The following is a 16,899-nucleotide window of genomic DNA, read 5'->3' as shown; positions in this document are numbered from 1 at the left end:
ATCACTTAGGAAATTATGTACAAGTTTTTAGGAGCTCTGTGTCTAAACTCTGGAATGGGGGGGGGGGGACACAGACCAACATATATATTTTCTGTTATTTCATAAAGGCTAAAATTTAAAAGTGTAACAATATCAAATGTTGGTAACGTGTGGACAAATGGGGTTTCATAGACTCCTGGTGAAAGATTAAATTTGTTCTACTGTCCTGGAAAATGTTTATCATTATTTATTCAAATTGAAAATATGTATAACCTATGACTGAGCAGTTTTACTCTTCATGATATACCCTACAGAAGTACTCACACATGTGAGCAATGTGCATTCCAAAAATGAAACACAAACCAAAAGTCCATCAAAAATTGTATATACAATGTTATACTAAATAACAATGAAAATAAACACTCTCTGGCAAAAGAAGCCAGACCAAAAGTGCATACTTTTAGATTCCTTTTCATAAAGTTCATAACCAGACAAAATTACAGTATGGTATTTAAAGATGCATACCTCAGAAGGCAGAGTTAAGATGGCGGAGGAGTAGGGGTCCCCTTTTTCAGCTGGTCCCCTGAGTCGAGCTGGATAGGTACCAGACCAGCCTGAACACCCAAGGAATCAGCCTGAGATGCAGGAAGATACATCTGGATTTCTACAAATGAACATCTCCAGGGCTGAGTATTGAGGTACGAGGCGGGGAGCCATGAATCCGTGAATCCGCGCACAGATATCAGAAGATAAACAGAAGATAATCCTCGGGGAGGAGTTAAGATGGCGGAGGAGTAGGAGACACCGTTTTCAGCCGGTCCCCCGAGTCGAGCTGGATAGGTACCAGACCAGCCTAAACAACCACGGAACCAGCCTGAGACGCAGGAAGACGCATCTGGATCTCTACAAATGAACATCTCCAGTGCTGAGTATTGAGGTACGAAGCGGGGAGCCATGAAACCGCGCACAGATATCGGAAGATAAACGGAAGGGGGAGGGAGCCGCCGTGTTCGGGCTCCGGGAAGCGGTAGCCACTTGCACGGGAGAGCGGGCGGGGCTCGCGGACGGCACCCGCGAGAGAGCGAACTGAGACCATGAGCCGGAGAGCGCGCGCCACCAGGCATCTCGCGGGACACCGGAATCCCGGTGCGCTCACTGGATCCAGACTGAGACCGGGAGCTTCCGGAGCGCGCGCGGGGCGGCTGGCGGCTGGCGGCGTTAGAAACACAAAGGACAGAGACGCGCCGGCCCTGGAAGTGAGGGCTGGGATGCCGGGGGTGGGGCGCACATCCCGGGACGCTGCAGGGTTGAGCAGCACCAACAGTAACAGAGTTCAAGTGGCCAGAACATTAGTAGAGAACGGGCTGCAATCCCTCTGTTCTGAGACAGAGGCTGAAATTTGGCCGCTGCTGCTCTGACTCTCAGAAGAGGCACAGCAAACCGCCAGGGAAAGCCGCCAGAGAACAAAAGCCTGGAAATACTGGCTCAGAGAGTGCCCATCCCCATCCCCCCTCGCAGGGGACACAGAGGCTCTACCCAAACAGGGTTGCCTGAGTATTGGCGCGGCAGGCCCCTCCCCCAGAAGGCAGGCTGAAAAATCAAGAAACCCACAACCCGGGCACCTGGGTGGCGCAGTCATTGAGCGCCTGTCTTCAGCTTAGGGCGTGATCCAGGTGTTCCGGAAAGGAGTCCCTCATCGGGCTCCTCTGCTGGGAGCCTGCTTCTTCCTCTCCCACTCCCCTGCTTCTGTTCCCTCTCTCGCTGGTTGGCTGCCACATAAATAAATAAATAAATAAATAAATAAATAAATAAATAAATAAATAAAATCTTTAAAGAAGAAACCCACATCCCTAAGATCCCTAAAAAACAAGGGTCACGGCCTGGGACCCAGTCAATAATTGGGGCTCTGGACAACCCCACAACCTCTCCTCATCAGAATGACAAGAAGGAGAAGCCCCCCCCCCCAGCAAAAAAAAAGACAGTGAGTCTGTGGCCTCTGCCACAGAAATAATGGATATGGATGTAACCAAATTATCAGAAATGGAATTCAGAGTAACGATGGTCAAAATGATGAGTAGAATTGAAAAAACTATTAACGAAAAGGTTACTGAGAATATAGAATCCCTAAGGACAGAAATGAGAGCGAATCTGACAGAAATTAAAAATTCTATGAGCCAAATGCAGGCAAAACTAGAGGCTCTGACGGCCAGGGTCACCGAAACAGAGGAACGGGTTAGTGAATTGGAGGATGGGTTAATAGAAGAAAAAACCAAAATAGAAGCTGCTCTTAAAAATATCCAAGCCCGCAAATGTAGGTTACGGGAGATTACTGACTCAACGAAACGATCCAATGTTAGAATCATCGGCATCCCCAAGGGGGTGGAGAAAAACAGAGGTCTAGAAGAGATATTTGAACAAATTGTAGCTGAAAACTTCCCTAATCTAGCGAGGGAAACAAACATTCGTGTCCAAGAGGCAGAGAGGACCCCTGCCAAGCTCAACCACGACAAACCTACGCCACGTCACGTCACAGTGCATTTCGCAAATATTAGATCCAAGGATACAGTATTGAAAGCGGCCAGGGCAAAGAAATTTCTCACGTACCAAGGCAAAGGCATCAGAATTATGTCAGACCTGTCTACACAGACCTGGAATGAGAGAAAGGGTTGGGGGAGCATATTTAAAGCTCTTTCAGAGAAAAACATGCAGCCAAGGATCCTTTATCCAGCAAGGCTGTCATTCAGAATTGATGGAGAAATAAAGACATTTCAGAATTGCCAGTCACTAACCAATTTCGTAACCACAAAACCAGCCCTACAGGAGATATTATGGGGGGTTGTATAAAAGTAAAAAGGCCCCAAGAGTGATACAGAACAGAAAGTCACAGCCAATACAAAGACTTTACTGGGAACATGGCATCATTAAAATCATATCTCTCAGTACTCAGTCTTAATGTGAATGGCTTAAATGCTCCCATAATGCCACAGGGTTGCAGATTGGATAAAAAGAAATGACCCATCCATTTGCTGTCTACAAGAGACTCATTTCGAACCCAAAGATGCATTCAGACTGAGAGTAAGGGGATGGAGTACCATCTTTCACGCAAATGGACCTCAAAAGAAAGCTGGGGTAGCAATTCTCATATCAGATAAATTGGATTTTAAACTACAGACTATAGTTAGAGACGCAGAAGGGCACTATATTATTCTTAAGGGAAGTATTCAACAAGTGGATATGACAATTATAAATATATATGCCCCCAACAGGGGAGCAGCAAGATATACAAGCCAACTCTTAACCAGAATAAAGAGACATATAAATAAAAATACATTAATAGTAGGGGACCTCAACACTCCACTATCAGAAATAGACAGAACACCCTGGCAAAAACTAAGCAAAGAATCAAAGGCTTTGAATGCCATACTCGACGAGTTGGACCTCATAGATATATATAGAACACTACACTCCAGAACCAAAGAATACTCATTCTATTCTAATGCCCATGGAACATTCTCAAGAATAGACCATGTTCTGGGACACAAAACAGGTCTCAACTGATACCAAAAGACTGAAGTTATCCCCTGCATATTCTCAGACCACAACGCTCTGAAATTGGAACTCAACCACAAGGAATAATTTGGAAGAAACTCAAACACTTGGAGACTAAGAACCATCCTGCTCAGGAATGACTCGATAAACAAGGAAATCAAAAATCAAATTAAACAATTTATGGAGACCAATGAGAATGAAAATACAACAGTCCAAAACCTATGGGATACTGCAAAGGCAGTCCTAAGGGGGAAATACATAGCCATCCAAGCCTCACTCAAAAGAATAGAAAAATCTAAAATGCAGTTTTTATATTCTCACCTCAAGAAGCTGGAACAGCAACAGAGGGACAGGCCTAATCCACGCACGAGGAAGCAGTTGACCAAAATTAGAGCTGAAATCAATCAAGCAGAAACCAGAAGTACAGTAGAGCAGATCAACAGGACTAGAAGCTGGTTCTTTGAGAGAATCAATAAAATAGACAGACCACTGGCAAGACTTATCCAAAAGAAAAGAGAAAGGACCCAGATTATTAAAATTATGAATGAAAAAGGAGAGGTCACAACAAACACCATTGAAATTGGAAGGATTATTAGAAATTTTTATCAACAGCTATATGCCAATAAACTAAGCAATCTGGAAGAGATGGAATCCTTCCTGGAAACCTATAAACTACCAAGATTGAAACCGGAAGAAATTGATTCCTTAAACAGGCCAATTAATTATGAAGAAATTGAGTCAGTGATAAACAACCTTCCAAATAACAAAACTCCAGGCCCGGATGGTTTTCCTGGGGAATTCTACCAAACATTCAAAGAAGAAATAATACCTATTCTCCTAAAGCTATTTCAAAAAATAGAAACAGAAGGAAAGCTACCAAACTCATTCTATGAGGCCAATATTACCTTGATCCCAAACCAGGCAAAGACCCCCTCAAAAAGAAGAATTACAGACCAATTTCCCTAATGAATATGGATGCCAAAATCCTCAACAAGACACTTGCTAATAGAATCCAACAGTACATTAAAAGGATTATCCATCATGATCAAGTGGGATTCATACCTGGGATGTAAGCGTGGTTCAATATTCGCAAATCAATCAGCGTGATACATCATATCAACAAGAAAAGACTCAGGAACCATATGATCCTCTCAATTGATGCCGAAAAAGCATTTGACAAAATACAGCATCCTTTCCTGATTAAAACCCTTCAGAGTGTAGGAATAGAAGGTAGATTTCTCAATCTCATAAAAGCCATCTATGAAAAGCCTACTGCAAATATTATTCTCAATGGGGAAAAGCTGGAAGCCGTTCCCTTAAGATCAGGAACTCAACAAGGATGCCCACTCTCACCACTATTATTCAACATAGTACTAGAAGTCCTTGCAACAGCAATCAGACGACAAAAAGGGATCAAATGTATTCAAATCGGCAAAGAAGTCAAAATGTCTCTCTTCGCAGATGACATGATACTCTATATGGAAAACCCAAAAGAATCCACTCCCAAACTATTAGAAGTTATAGAACAATTCAGTAATGTGGCGGGATACAAAATCAATGCTCAGAAATCAGTTGCATTTCTATACACAAATAACGAGACCGAAGAAAGAAATTAGGGAATCCATCCCATTTATAATAGCACCAAAAACCATATGTTACCTTGGAATTAACTTAACCAGAGACGTAAAGGACCTATATTCTAGAAACTATAAATCACTCTTGAAAGACATTGAGGAAGACATAAAAAGATGGAAAGATATTCCATGCTCATGGATCGGAAGAATTAACATTAAAATGTCCATGCTACCCAGAGCAATCTACACTTTCAATGCTATCCCGATCAAAATACCGAGGACATTTTTCAAAGAACTGGAACAAATAGTCCTTAAATTTGTATGGAACCAGAAAAGGCCCCGAATCTCCAAGGAACTGTTGAAAAGGAAAAACAATGGTCCATATATACAATGGAATATTACTCAGCCATCAAAAAGAACGATTTCTCAACATTTGCTACAACATGGATGGGACTGGAGGAGATAATTCTAAGCGAAATAAGTGAAGCCAAGAAAGACAATTATCATATGGTTTCACTCATTTATGGAACATAAGAAGTAGGAAGATCGGTAGGAGAAGAAAGGGAAGAAGAAAGGGGGGTAAACAGAAGGAGGAATGAACCATGAGAGCCTATGGACTCTGGGAAACAAACTGAGGGCTTCAGAGGGGAGTGGGTGGAATGGGATAGGCTGGTGATGGGTAGTAAGGAGGGCACGTATGTCATGGTGCACTGGGTGTTATACGCAAGTAATGAATCATGGAAATTTACATCAAAAACTAGGGATGTACTGTATGGTGAAAAACACAATATAATAAAAAATATTATTAATAAATAAATAAATAATAAAATAAAAAAAAAGATGCATACCTCAGTAGTCAAACTAACAGGAAAAGCAAGGGAGTGACGACTATTAAAGTTAATAATTATCTTTAGGGGAAAGAGAGGAGTTTATGACCAAGAAACGGCTCAGGAAAGCTTCTGAGGTTCTTCCAATATTTTACCTCTTGACCCCAAAAAAGTTTTTCAAAATTAACATGATAAATTAAAATCTAGAATCACATTCACTTTTGAGGGGAGAGGCAGGGACGTGGACAAGAGGGAAAAGGACATGGGAAACTGCAATGTATTGGTAATGTTCTAGGTCTTAAACTTAGTGATGGGTTCATGGCTGTTAACTTTATTAATATGCTTCATAACTTACATACATGTTACAAAGATTTTTCTATGTATCCAACAGTTTATATAAAAATAAACATTATAGATTATTTTAAATGTTTAAAAAGAAATTGATAAAGATTCAGCTTATCTTGTGTTGTTTTATTTGCATTCAGATCTTATCTCTTCTTTCTCTGTAGAAGCTTGACAAATTATATTTTATGATGCCCAAGGGACTGCTGATTATGTCCATTAATTTTAACAGCAGAGCTTACTGTGGGCAGCCAGAAGCTTTGGCTAATTTCAAATACAGTAGGAAACAGCCACTTCCAAAACTCATTTAAGACATCAAACATGTGGGGAAAGTTCATTGTCACTGTCAACCACTCTCTCATTTAGTTCTGTCCCAGACTACATCAAACCACCAGGAAAAAATACAAAAATCACATTTCCTCAGTCCCTCCAAGAATTTATCTTACTTAGTTATGATTAACCTGTGGCCTCTCCTTTATTGAGGATTAACACAGGATTCACCCACTGGCACAAACGCATGTTCCAAATACTACTTACTATACAACTAGTAGTAGTACATCCTAATACTACTGCTCCATCTCAAATGTCACCTTCATATGATACATAGTCCCTGATCCTAAGGAAAACACATTTTCTACTTTATCATGGCCACTTACTGATATTAGAGCATCTCTCCAAATAATATAGTTACAATATGAAAGTCTCTTAGAGAGATTATGTAGCCTGTTTTTTTTTTTTAATCTCCTGACAGTAGCAGCTTATAAACAGTGATAGATTGCTTGATCTTGTGCTTTTCTCAGAGACACTAAAGGTAACAGGTAAATAAAGTATTAGGAAAAGATGTCCTAGACAGAAAAAAGTGAGAAAACTCAAGTAAAGTTATAGAGGGAATGGCACTCCACCAAACTCATAGAGCTGCTAAGTGCATGGCAATGTGAAGGAAAAAAAAAAAAAACAACTTCAAGGTATCAAAAATAATAATAATATTAATGATAAAGGAATTATCCTCAATGTTTCCAGAGTGAGAGGAAAAAGAAAATAAAACAGGTCATCAAAAGGGAACAAAAAATTAAATGATATCAGGTTATCACATCAGCAACGTTAAATGCCAACAGACAACGGAGCAATGTATATAAAGCTCTGAGGGAAAAAGATTTCTAATCTTGAATTCTGTAAGCAAGCAAATACGAAGTGAGCAATTGCTAGTTAGTGGAACCAGAAACCAAAAGGTTAATACGTAATTGATAGAGAAACTTAAAAAAAGAGTGATATAAATACTTAAGATGGGAAATGAAATATGAATTCTCAACTCTCATAACAGAAAACTAATGGAAAAGACCTATCATTAACAAATAACAAATAGAGGTTGAATCATTTAGAGATACAGAAGTAACCACCAGAAGAAAGAGCTAAAAGAATTAGTTGCCTCTGCAGCCCTGTAGATGGGAAAGTGTTTAAGCATGGGGACAGTCATTTGTGACCATCAGTACATAAAATCTAATTACATTTAAGTTGTTTTCTGTAAAAAGTCTATTCTCACTAGAAATAAGAATATAAATTAAAGCAATAGTAAAAGACTATTTTTTACTTACCAAATTGGCAAAGGCTTCTTGAAATAATACTCAATATTGGCAAAGATGTGCAAGAGGGGACATTTTCATAGAGGGCCAATAGGATACAAGCTTACTAGGGGGCAATTTGATAGAATGTGTCAAAAAGTGTCTAAAACATGCAACATTCTGAGCAACAGCTCCTCTTCTAATAATTGATTTTGTTAAACAATCAAGAATGTATTTTTTTAAACAGATAGTCACTAAAGGTCTGTGTTTAATAATAAAATACAGAAACAACTTTAATGTTCAACAATAGAGGCTTGTCCAAATAAATAATGATACATTCATGTGATGAAATACTATATAGCCTTTAAATATTAAGTAATAGGAAAATATTTAGTGACATGGAAAAATATTCACAACATAATAACTGAAAAAAATAACTATGGATAAAATGATATAATATCTTGGATTTTCTTTAACAATGATTTATGAGAGGGAGATGTGGAGGAGGGTTTAGATAAAATAAGATGGGCAATGGGTTGATATTTACAGAAGTGAAGTAATTGGGAAATGGAGATCATTATACTATTCAGACTGTTTTTGCATATGCTGAAAATTCTCCACAATAAAGTTCTTTTTAAACTATGTAGAATGCATTTAAATATGGAAATTAAAAATGGAAAAAAATAAATGATACACATTAAAAAGAATGGTTATATCTGATCGTTTTTTATTATCATTTGCTTGTTTCTATTTTTTAAATGATCTGCATTAAATGCAAATTACTTTTACACTAAGAACTTCCAAAATTCTAATATAGACTATGGCCTATTTCTGAGTTCTCTAGTCTCTGCTATTTCTCCATATTTCCACTATATTCCAGTATCACACCATGTTCACCATTTTGCTTTATAGTAGCATTCTACTTTTTTCCATAAGCAGAAACTATATATGAAGTATCACAATTATTTTTTAAGTTTGAAAAAATTCACCCATAAACTGAATTATGGGTCTTACTTTAGAACACAATGATAAATTTATTGCTATTTTCTCAGAATGTCCATCTTTTAGTTCAGTGGTTCCCCTCGTTTGGAGAGGAGTTCAGTTCCTTTATATTAGAATCTCCTGGAAGTTTCTTTAAAAGACACTATTTCCCAGACTCTATTCCTCAAAGGTTCTGATTTAATTGGTCTGAGACAGAACTCAGGCAATAGACTTTTTTTTTCTTTTTTGAAAGCTCCCCAGTTGATTCTAACATGTAAGCATGACTGTGAGTCACTGCCTTAGTCCCTACTTTGGACAGCGACTCTCAACTTCGGCTACACATTTAAGTCACCGATGGAGATGTAAAAAAACTGATGTCTGGAGCCCACCCTGCCAAGATTCTCATTTAATTGGTCTGGGTTGTGGCCTGGGCTTTGGAATTTTTATCTCTACCCACACTTCCCCACCCAATATAAATATCATTTATCTACTCACTGATGTCTGAGATTTACTTCTTTGCTAAGAATTTGCTTTTGTTAAAATAGTAACACCTCATTAAGAAAATATGCATTAAGGGGCACCTGGGTGGCTCAGTGGGTTGAGCCTCCAGCTCTTCGGTTTGGCTCGGGTCGTGATCTCCGGGTCATGAGATCAAGCCCCACATCCAGCTTTGTGCTCAGTGTAGTCTGATTGGGATTCTCTATCTTCCTCTCCCTCTCCCTCCCTCCCCCACTCGCATTCTCTTTCTCTAAAATAAATAAAATCTTTTTAAAAAAGAAAATAGGCATTAAGATTTGTAATTCTTAAAAAGAGGGTTTTTTGGGGTTTTTTTTTTTGGTTTTTTTTAGATTTTAAGTATTTATTTGTCAGAGAGAGAGAGCACAAGCAGGGGGAGGGGCAGGCAAAGGGAAAAGCAGGCTCCCCACTGAGCAAGGAGGCTGATGTAGTACTCATCCCAGGACCAGGGGATCATGACCTGAGCCAAAGGCAGATGCTTAACTGACTGAGCCATCGGGCATCCCTCTTGGACAGTTTAGTGAGAACAAAAATGAGTTTCATCTGTCTTTTGCATGACCATTCTGAAAAGTTTCATATGTGGGGAAAAAGAAATAAATCTATGTATTAGAGAAATAACCACCAAAAAAATAGCATGCATATATATATATATATATGTGTATATATATATATATATATATATATATATATATGTGTGTGTGTGTATATATATATATATATGATAGCTTATATTATACATATCATATATATCTAATATAAACTACCATATATATCATATAAGCTAACATACATATATATATATATATATATTGCATATATATATTGCTTTATATTCATATATAGAGAGAGGAATATAATAGAGAATGTACATATGGATATAGAGGAATATATTAGAGGAATATATGTAGGATATATATTTGTATATATGGAGAGAGAGAGAGAGAGAGAGAGAGAGGTGGAGGGAGACAATAGAGAAAAGCTAGTGTATAAAACAAATTTTCCCTACTTTAAAAGTGGAAGATAACATACAGAGACAAATACTACACAATTCCATTTATATGAGGTACTTAGAGCAGTCAAAATCATAGAGACAGAAAGTAGCATGGTGACTGCCAGGGACTGGGAGGAGGGGAAATGAGGATTTTTTTTTTTTTTTAATGGGCCCAGAGTTTGAGTTTTGCAAGATGAAGAGTTCTAAGGATGGAAGGTGGTGATGGTTGTACAACAATGCAAATGTATTCAATAGCACTGAACTACACACTTGAAAATGGTTCAGATAGTAAATGTTGTGGAAGGTAGGAGATGCAGAGATGTGGTTTGGGTGAGAAATGGATCACAGGTACTGCAGAGGGGAGGAAGCCCTGGTCATGGAGAGAGGATAGGGAGAGAGAAAGAGAGAGAGGAGCACACAGGGGACTGCATAAGGGAAACACTTCCCCAAAGCCACTGACTGGGGAAATGAGAAGGGCTGATTTTCATGGTTGTTTTTGTTTTTGTTTTTTTTACAACCAGTGGGGTTCAAAGACTGGCGTTTTAGAGGTCTGTGGCATGGCCAGTGTGGAGCCCTGAGGGTGCTGCATGCTCCTATGAAGGACAGCAGAGAGCCTGGGAGCATACGGCACAATCTGAGGATCCCCTGGGATGCACTGGGAGAGATGGTTCCCACTTCTTGGAGCACATCTGGGAGGGGTGGCATTGCCTCTTCAGGAACAAAAGAGTTGGCTAGCACCATTTCCCTCCCCCCCCCCAGCATAAACTAACTTCAGTAAGCAGCACAGTGCCAATGGTGGCAGCCTAAACCACTTACACCAAGCCCCACATCCCTGCATTCTGCAGGTGCTGCTCCTCCTGGGCAAGTATGCCTGAGAACTGGAGCAGTGGGCTCCTCTCTCAGAAGACTAGCACAAACCCCAGCAGGCACCATATCCACTGAGCATAAAGTTCTGCAAAGCTTCAGCTCTAGTGGAAATGGTATCAGGTTTCTTTCAAAAAGCAGACCAGAGCACACCTAGTTAAAACTCACCACATTCTGGCCAAGATCCAAACACTCCCCACTACAAACAAGGAAAAACTGCAGAGAACCGACCTGAGGGAAAGAGCAGCCAAAACACAGCAGCAGAGTGTACCCAGCATACACCAGAGACACTTCCTGAAGTGCCAGTAGCTGGACAGTATATGACCTCTCCTTCATAAAGCCATTACTCTCAGGAGCAGGAATTATAACAGGCTTTCCTAACACAGAAAAGAAGACAGAGACCTAGACAAAATGCCAAGATGGAGGAATAGATCCCCCCAAAAAAAGAACAAGGAAAAGTCATGGCCTGGGATCTAATCAAAACAGATATAAGTAATATGTGTGATCCAGAATTTAAAGGAACAATCATAAGATTATTAGCTGGGCTTGAGAAAAGCGTAGAGACACCAGGGAGTCCCTTACCACAGAGATAAAAGACTTAAAAACTAGTCAGGCTGAAATGAAAAATGCAATAACTGAGCTTTGAAACCAAGTGGATATAATGACCACAAGGATAGAAGAAGCATAGGAAGGAATAAGTAATAGAGAAGATAAAATTAAGGAAAATAATGAAGCTGAAGAAGAGGGAAAGAAAAATATTAGATTACAAATGTAGACTTTAGGAACTCAGTGATTCCATAAAGCGCAGTAACATTTATATCATAGGAGTCCCAGAAGAAGAACAGAGGGAAAAGGGGGCAGAAGGCTTATTTGAGGAAATTATCGCTGAAAACTTCCCTAATCTGGGGAAGAAAACAGACATTCAAATCTAGGAGGCACAGAGAACTTCCATTAAAATCAACAAAAGCACGTTAACACCAAGTTAAATTTGCAAAATATAAAGAAAAAATCCTAAAAGCAGCAAAACAAAAGAAGTCCCTAACTTACAAGGGAAGACAAATGAGGTCAGTAGCAGATTTCTCCACAGAAACTTAGCAGGCCAGAAGAGAGCAGCATGATATATTAAACGTGCTGAATGGGACTAATAATGCAGCCGAGAATACTCTATCCAGCAAGGCTATCATTTAGAATACAAAAAGAGATAAAGAGTTTCCCAAACAAAAACTAAAGGGGTTCATGACCAGCCCTGCAAGAAATATTAAAGGGGATTCTTTGGGAAAGAAAGACCAAAACTAACAAAGACAAGAAAGTAACAGACAAACTCCAGAAACAATGACAGAACAAGTAATAAAATCACACTAAATTCATATCTATCAGTAATTACTCTGAACATAAATGGATTAAATGCTCCAATCAAAAGATATAAGTATACTGCCTACATGAGACACATTTTAGACCTAAAGACATCTGTAGATTGAAATTGAAGGGATGGAGAAATACTTATCATGCAAATGGATGTCAAAAGAAAGCCAGAGTAGCAATACTTATATCAGACAAACTAGATTTTAAACCAAAGACTGTAACAGAGATAAAGAAGGGCACTACATCATAATAAAGGGGTCTATCCAACAAGAAGATCTAACAATTGTAAATATTCACACCCCGAATCTGGGAGCACTCAAATATACAAAACAATAACAAATATAAAAGTACCTCATTGATAATAGACAATAAGAGTACAGGACTTTTAACACCCCACTTACAGCAATGGACAGATCATCTAAGCAGAATATCAACAATGGATTTGACCAGATGGACTTAACAGATAAATTCAGAACATTTCATTCTAAGGCAGCAAAATACACATTCTTTTCAAGTGCACATGTGGAACATTCTCCAGAATAGTTCATATACTAGGTCAAAAATCAGGCCTCAAAAGTACAAAAAGACTAAGATCATGCCATGTATATTTTCCAACCACAAGAAAAATTTCAGAAAGACCATAAATACATGGAGGTTAAAGAACATCCTACTATGGAATAAATGGCTCAACCAGGAAATTAAAGAAACAATAAAAAAAAATGCATGAAAACAAATGAAAATTAAAACACAATGGTTCAAAACCTTTGGGATGCAGCAAAAATGGTCCTAAGAGGCAAGTATATAGCAAAGCAGACCTACCTCAAAATGCAAGAACTCTCAAATAGGGGCACCTGGATAGCTCAGTTGGTTAAGCACCCAACTCTTGATTTCAGCTCAGGTCATGATCTCGGGATTGTGAGACTGAGCCCCATGTCGGGCTCCACACTGGGCATAGAGCCTGCTTGGGATTCTCTCTTTCCCTCTGCCTCTCCTCTCCTCGCCTCACCAATCTCTCTCTCTCTTGCCTGCTTTAAAAAAAAAAAAAACCCTCAAATATGCAAATTAACTTTACACTTAAAGGAGTTAGAAAAAGAACAGCAAATGGAGCTGAAAGACAGCAGAGGAAGGGAAATAATAAAGATTAGAGCAGAAATAAGTGATATAGAACAAAAACAAAAACCCCAGTAGAATAGATCAATGAAACCAGGACCTGGTTCTTTGAAAAATTAATAAAATTGATAAACCCCTAGTCAGAGTTATGAAAAAGAAAAGGGAAAGGACTCAAATAAATAAAATCACAAATAAGAGAAAAGAGATCACAACCAACACCACAGAAATACAAACAATTATAAGAGAATATTATGACAAATTAGATGCCAACAAATTGGGCAATCTGGAAGAAATGGATAGAAACATATAAACTACCAAAACTGAAGCAGGAAGAAAGAGAAAACCTGGACAGACTGAAAACAAGCAAAGAAATTGAATCAGTAATCAAAAATCTCCCAACAAACCAAAGTCCAGGGCCAGATCTGGCTTCACAGGGAAATTCTAACAAACATTTAAAGAGTTAATACCTATTCTTCTCAAACTGTTCCAAAAAATAGAAATGGAAGGAAAACTTCCACACTCATTCTACAAGGCCGTCATTACATTTGATTCCAAAACTTGGACAAAGACACCACTAAAAAGAGAACTATAAGCCAATATCCCAGATGAACATGGATGCAAAAATTCTCAACAAAATACTAGCAAATCAAATCCAACAGTACATTAAAGGAATTATTCACCATGATCAAGTGTGACTTATTGGTGGATTGCAAGGGTGGTTCAATATTTGCAAATCAATCAGCATGATACACCACATTAATAAAATAAAGGATAAGAACCATATGATCCTCTCAATGGATGCAGAAAAAGCATTTGAAAAAGTACAGCATCCATTCTTGATAAAAACCCTCAATGAAGTAGGGATAGAGGGACAATATTTCAATATCTTAAAGGCCACATATTAAAGACCCACAGCTAAAATCATCCTTAATGGAGAAAAACAGTTTTTCCTCAACAGTCAGGATCAAGACAAGGATATCCACTTTTACCACTAGTATTTAACATAATGCTGGAAGTCCAAGCCTCAGCAATCAGACAACAAAAAAGAAATAAAAGGCATCCAAATCCACAAGGAAGAAGTCAGACTTTTACTATTTGCAGACAACATGATACTCTATGCAGAAAACACAAAAGTCTCCACCAAAAAATTGCTGGAGCCGATACACAAAATCAGTGAAGTGACAGGATAAAAAAATCAGTGTATAGAAATCTGTTGCATTTCTATACACTAATAATGAAGCAGCAGAAAGAAAAGTCAAGGGATCAATCCCATTTACAATTGTACCAAAAATCATAAGACACCTAAGAATAAACCTAACCGAAGAGGTAAAAGATCTGTACTCTGAAAACTATAGAACACTTAATGAAAGAAATTGAAGATGACACAAAGAAATGGAAAAATATTCCACGCTTATGGGCTGAAAGAACAAATATTGTTAAAATGTCTATACTACCCAAAGCAATCTACACATTTAATGCAATCCCTATCAAAATACCACCAGCATTTTTCACAGAACTAGAACAAAGAATCCTAAAATTTGTATGGACCATGAAAGACCCCAAATAGCCAAAGCGATCTTGAAAAAGTAAAAACAAAGCTGGAGGCATCAAAATTCCAGACTTCAAGTTATATTACAAAGCTGTAGTGATCAAGAGAGTATGGTACTGACACAAAAACAGACACATAGATCAATGGAACAGAAAACCCAGAAATGGACCCACAGTTATATAGTCAACTCACTTTCAACAAAGTAGGAAAGAATATCCAACAGAAAAAAGACCGTCTCTTTAACAAATGGTGATGGAAAAATGGAACAGCAACATGCAAAAGAATGAAACTGGACCACTTTCTTACACCCTACACAAAAATAAATTCAAAATGGATGAAAGACCTAAATGAGAGATAGGAAACCATCAAAATCCTAGAGCAGAACACAGGCAGTAACCTCTTTGACATCGGCCATAACAACTTCTTATAGACTCATCTCCTGAGGCAAGGGAAACAAAAGCACTATTGCTTTTTTTTTTTTAACTATTACTACTTCATCAAAATAAAAAACTCCTCCACAGTGAAGCAAAAAATCACCAAAACTAAAAGGCAACCTTCAGAATGGGAGAAGATATATGCAAATCACATATCTGATAAAAGGTTAGTAACCAAAATATATAAAGAACTTATCAAACTCAACACCCAAAAACCAAATAAACCAGTTAAAAAACGAGAAGACATGAATAGACATTTTTCCAAAGAAGACACCCAGATGGCTAACAGACACATGAAAAGATTCCCAACATCACTCAACATCAGGAAATACAAATCAAAACTATAATGAGATACCACCTCACACCTGTCAGAATGGCTAAAATCAACAACACAGGAAACAGATGTTGGCAAGGATGTACGGAAAGGGGAACGCTTTTACAATGTTGGTGGGAATACAAACTGGGGCAACCACTCTGAAAAACACTGTGGAGTTTCCTCAAAAAGTTAAAAATAGAACTACCCTACAAGTCAGCAATTGCACTACTAGGTATTTCCCCCAAGGATATAAAAATACTAATACGAAGAGATATATATTGATGGTTTATAGCAGCATTATCAACAATAGCCAAATTATGGAACGAGCCCAAATGTCCAACTGATGAATATATAAAGAAGATGTGGTACGTGCGTATACAATGGAATATTACTCAGCCATAAAAAAGAACAAAATCTTGCCATTTGCAATGACATGGATGGAGCTAGAGAGTATTATGCTAATCGAAATAAGTTAGTCAGAGAAAGACAAATACATATGATTTCACTCATATGGGAATTTAAGAAACAAAACAAAGGAACATGGTGGGGGGAGAGAGAGGCAGACCATATAATTCTCTTAACTATAGAAAACAAACTGAGCATTGCTGAAGGGGAGGCGGGAGGGGGATGGGCTAATTGGATGATGGGGATTAAGGAGGGCACTGGTTGTGATGAGCACCAGGTGTTGTATGTAAGTGATGAATCACTAAATTCTGCACCTGAAACTAATAATTGCACTGTATGTTAACTGGAATTTAAGTAAAAACTTAAAACTTAAAAAAAAAATAAGTAAATAAATAAAAACCTCTCTGTGGCTCCTAACATGATGAAATTGGCCACCCCGTTAATCAAGATTTTCAACTTTGCAAAACGTGCCTGGAGACATTTTTCTGGTGTTTAACACTGGTGTTTAATGTTTAATGCTGATTTTCGAAGTCTACAATTA

The 16,899-nt window shown here is 38.3% G+C and overlaps 1 long non-coding RNA gene across 1 annotated transcript in view; it reads right to left on the bottom strand.

The window, feature by feature from the left end:
- Positions 1–16,899, bottom strand: part of LOC113240954 (uncharacterized) — an 83,565-nt gene that overhangs the window by 32,922 nt on the left and 33,744 nt on the right. The window lies entirely within an intron of this gene.

The sequence above is a fragment of the Ursus arctos genome, unplaced genomic scaffold (assembly GCF_023065955.2).
Source record: "Ursus arctos isolate Adak ecotype North America unplaced genomic scaffold, UrsArc2.0 scaffold_8, whole genome shotgun sequence".
In the NCBI taxonomy this organism is placed as follows: Eukaryota; Metazoa; Chordata; class Mammalia; order Carnivora; family Ursidae; genus Ursus; species Ursus arctos.
This window is presented reverse-complemented; position numbering and strand designations above follow the sequence as displayed.